We start from the raw sequence: 4711 nt of genomic DNA, 5'->3' as shown, positions 1-4711 counted from the left end.
ATATATATAGATAGATAGATAGATAGAAAGATAGCTGTATACTTACATTATATATATATATATATATATATGTGTGCTTGTATATTATACACACACACACACACACACACATAAACTTACATACTTACATATATATGTATGTATACTAGGTTATCAGAAAAATTTGTTCATTTCTTTCCCTTTCTTTGAACTCACTGATAAAATATTTTTATGATAGTGATTTAAGTTTTTCCCTTTTTTTTTTGGTATTTTTTAGCTCTATTCTTCCTCTGAAACTTTTGTTTATCATTTTTGAAATTTCAAAAAGTTTTACCTCTTTTCAGACAATGGTGATAAAGTGCCAAGTAGAAATAAAATGAGCCTTGGTGATACCTGCTTTTCATCACTTTCAAACTAGTCTCCGAGGCTATTAAAGCCACCGGATACATTTATGCACTTTATGGAGAGGGCATTATTACTGAAGTGATTTTCATGCTGCAGAAGTGATTTTCATGTTGCAAGAAGGGGAAATTCGATTTCACAGACTCTCTGCATTCCAGCTAACCTGCATAGTTCAATGAATGAGGTCATTCATGAGGATTTACACCATTCCTCCTGGAGATTAGCCTTGCAGATTAGCCCTGGAGATTAGCCCTGCAGATGAGATGTTCTTCTGATACCATCACCTGTTACTTTCACTTAATGGGTAAAGTCTAAAAGCTTGATGCATGTGTGCCACACACTCTGAATAAATAAGACAAACTCCAGAGTTTCTCCATCACCACAAGTTTGCTGATTGTACACATCACTTTTTGTGGACAAGAATGGAGATTTCTGTACTGCATTGTCATTGGTGGTGAAGAAAGATATCTTTATATCAATATTTAAACAGAAGAAAGACTGAATGAGTCTTGACAAGTAAGCATGCCTTTAGCTAAGCCAGAGCCGCATCTATTCAAGACCATCCCCTCACCATTGCTTGACAACCGATTCTGGTGTGTTTATGTTCCCTGTAACTTAGTGGTATGGCAAAAGAGACTGATAAAATAAGTGGGCTACACCACTATGAAATGCTTGAAAACAACTACACAATAAATACAGAGATTTGCATCCAGCAAATGCAATGGCTTGATGTGGTGATGCAGCTGAGATGTCCCAATCTGTCTTTGAGGCATTTTATTCTACTACAATGTGAAGTTGTAAATATGGCTCCATGAATTCTTTGAGTCAAGATCTGGTAATTTCTACTGCCAAGTATTGACAAGCTAGTAGAACTTTTGCAAGAAGTTGTGAACAGTGAATGAGAATATATTCTTGACTAATCTGTTAAAATTATTGAAAATAAAGATTAAAGTAAATAGGAAAAAAGAAAACAAATTAATTATTTATCTAAAATCCCAGTATATATGCTTTGTGCCTTGTTACCTGCTAAGAATGTAATGAAATAAATATTAAAATAAAAGACAAAACAAGTATTATCATACAATTAAGAATACACGCCAGCAAGTATCATGAAACATACTATACCAAAGACAGTATGTAGTTCAAAAAAACAGGAATGGCTGTGTGGTAAGAAGCTTGTTTCCCAACCACATGGTTCCAGGTTCAGTCCCACTGCATGGCACCTTGGGCAAGTGTTTTCTACTATAGCCTCGAGCCGACCAAAGCTTTGTGAGTGGATTTGGTAGACAGAAACTGAAAGAAATGTGTGTGTGCATGTGCATGCGAGTGTGTGTGTGTGTGTGTGTGTGTGTGTGTGTCTGTTTTTCTCCCCTCACCATTGCTAATGGTTACATTCCCCGTAACTTAGCAAATGACTGAAGCAAGTAAAAGAATAAAAGAATATAAGAAGTGTTAAAAAGTGAGTACTGAGGCAATTTTCTAAAAAATTAGGAAAGCATACCGTCTGTATTTAACCCTTTTGCTGTGGAAATAATAAATATCCACTCAAAGTTTCACCACTCTTAACTGTGGAAAGTAGTTTTATGTATCAGTCCTTTTTGAAGAATGTCTTGTTTGAATAATTTTTTTGTTGAGATATGTCAAGTTTATTGAGGCAATGTGACTTGCAGAAAATACCAATTCTATATTTTGGTAAGCATATATTTAACATCATTACAAGAAAAACTATGAAATTTATTTCTACAGTGGAAAGAATCAGGACTCTAAGAAGCTAGGCTCTCAATGTGGTCACATGTTAGATATATGAGAAAATTTTCTATAAAATCAAACTCTGCTCTTAAAAAGAGAGAAAGGAAGGACACTGTGGATTATGTAGAATAAGATAAACCTTGCTTGAAAAGGTGGGTTGGTCATAGCAAGACCATCTTTAATTATAGGTCTATTACATGTAAGCTGAACTGGGTTTAAAGCAACAACAGTGATGGAATCTAACTTTAATAATAAACTTCACTATTATAGAGTACTTAGGTAAATGCAAGCGTAAAAACAGCAACTCTAAGTGAACATCTTAAGAAATGACTTAAGCTTAAATGAAAAAAAGAAAAAAGAAATAATTGACCATTGCAATTGTCATTCAGTGAATTTCAAAGTAGATTTGAGAAATGCATTTCCAAAATAATTCATTAAAAAAACAGTTAACTGAAATTGTCATGTGTACTGTGAAGAATGGGAATCAAAATGATTATTTACATAGTCATTCTTAATTCATTCTAGCAGTTCTAAAATAAATATGCTAACCACTCTTGTTTCTCATCAATGGAGAACACCTTTTTCAGAATGTGTGTCCACAGCACCATCAGTTTATTAGCACAAGGGGACTATGTGACACTCAGTGTTTTGATATTATTGTATCTTCTTGGGCAAAATGCCCAATGTTTTGACATTGTTGCATCTCCTTGGATTAATGAATCTTAGAAGCATTTATGTCACTTGTTTATTACGTCAGCAAGCAAATTATTTGCTGGTGTATGCTGATATCTGCCAAGCAATAATAAATCATCATGTTCATGGTGAACAGGAAAAATCACAATGATGACTTACATATTCATTCTTAATTCATTCTGGTCATTCAAATGTGAATATGCAATGTCAGTGTAATAAATTACAATGGTTTTGTAAACACACATACACACAGAAGAAGTTATTTGACACCATCAATTCAAGTATTAAAGTCAACACTATCTTCCACACATACAGGGTTGTCTTTTCAGGTGCTTGTACTACTTAAAAAACACACATGTCATTGCTATGTAAATGCACCCATGCCAGTGGCATATAAAAAGTACCCAGTACATTCTGTTAAGTGGTTGGTATTAGGAAGAGCTTCCAGCCGTAGAAGCCACAATAGACGGTGTCTGGACAGCTCCCTGCTACCAGCTCCATGTCAAACCATCCAACTCATGCCAGCATAGAAAGCAGATTTTAAACGATGATGATGATACACACACCAGAAGTTAGTTGACACCATCAATTCAAGTATCAGACTGAATTTTATTTGACCAACTCTGAAAGGACAAACATCAAAAAGCCGCAGTAGGATTTCTACTTTTTTTCTCAGAAAAATAAAAATCCTGAACGTATACTAAAAAGTATTTTTCCAATGCTACAACAATCAGGCCAATCCACCACCCTCAAACTATTGCTACTCATTGTTTCTGAAGTAGGCATAAGACTGAAACTTTGAGGAGACATGCTAAGATCATTATACTAAACACATTTCATGCTAGGTACTTCCTTTTATCGGCCTTAAAAGATTGTAAGGTAAATCATCAAAATAAATACCTTAAGGTAATTTTCCCAATGCTCTAACATTTCTTTCTGCCAATTGATTGTCAATCAATCAATCAATCAATCAACAAATCAATTAATAATAATGGTTTCAAATTTTGTCACAAGTGCAGCAATTTTCGGGGAGGGGATAAATCAATTTCATTGACTTCAGTGGTTTCACTGGTACTTACTTTATCAATCCTGAAAGGATGAAAGGTAAATTTGACATCAGCAGAATATGAATACAGAACAAAGCAACGGGTGAAATACCACTAAGCATTTCATCCAGTGCACTAACGATTCTGCCAGCTCAGCACCTTAATAACAATAATAGTAATAATAATAATAATAATAATAATAGTAATGATGATGATAATAATAATAACAACAACAGCAACAACGACAACGATGATGATGATGATGATGAAGATGAAACAACAAAATAAGTGATACAACTCAAACCAAAGAAGAAATTGAAGGAAAAAATAGCAATCGCTCAACCAATAAGGAAGAGACAACTGGCACCAACAACTTAAGTGATTTAAGTGAGGAAGATCAGAAGATTTTAGATGAGTTGCAGAAAATAATGAGTAAAAAATTTAGAAAAAGATTGCCAGCATTAAAAAAACTCCAACAGAAGGAAGCTGCTAGAAATGACTAGGAAAGTCCATTCTGCTATCAATAGGATAAATACTAAAAATATAGAAGACACTAACTTATTGATCTAGGCAAGAGGGATAATTATTACCAGAAGATGAAATATCTCACAGGAAAATATTAAAAAAGAGAAAACGTGGGAAAGGAAACTACAAAATAAATTAAAGACTTTAAGACTAGATCTGAGTTGAATATAAGCCTGGAAATCAAGCAAGTTAGGAAACAAAAGATGCAAATCTTCCTCCGAGAAAAGATACTTAGAGAAAATATTTGGGACAGTAATAGAAGAGTTAAAACAGTGTATCATAGCAGTAACAGACAAGCTCTCCAAATATCAGTAAAA

At 34.0% G+C, this 4711-nt stretch overlaps 1 long non-coding RNA gene across 1 annotated transcript in view; it reads right to left on the bottom strand.

Moving 5' to 3' along the window:
• The window catches only part of LOC106872699 (uncharacterized), an 8476-nt gene extending 5651 nt beyond the window's left edge, over window positions 1–2825 (bottom strand). Inside the window, exon 1 of the long non-coding RNA XR_001409798.2 lies at window positions 2680–2825. This is a non-coding gene — a long non-coding RNA (uncharacterized LOC106872699). The remainder of the gene's footprint in view (window positions 1–2679) is intronic.
• Between the last annotated feature and the right edge of the window lie 1886 nt (window positions 2826–4711).

This window comes from Octopus bimaculoides, chromosome 4, assembly GCF_001194135.2.
Source record: "Octopus bimaculoides isolate UCB-OBI-ISO-001 chromosome 4, ASM119413v2, whole genome shotgun sequence".
NCBI lineage: Eukaryota > Metazoa > Mollusca > Cephalopoda > Octopoda > Octopodidae > Octopus > Octopus bimaculoides.
This window is presented reverse-complemented; position numbering and strand designations above follow the sequence as displayed.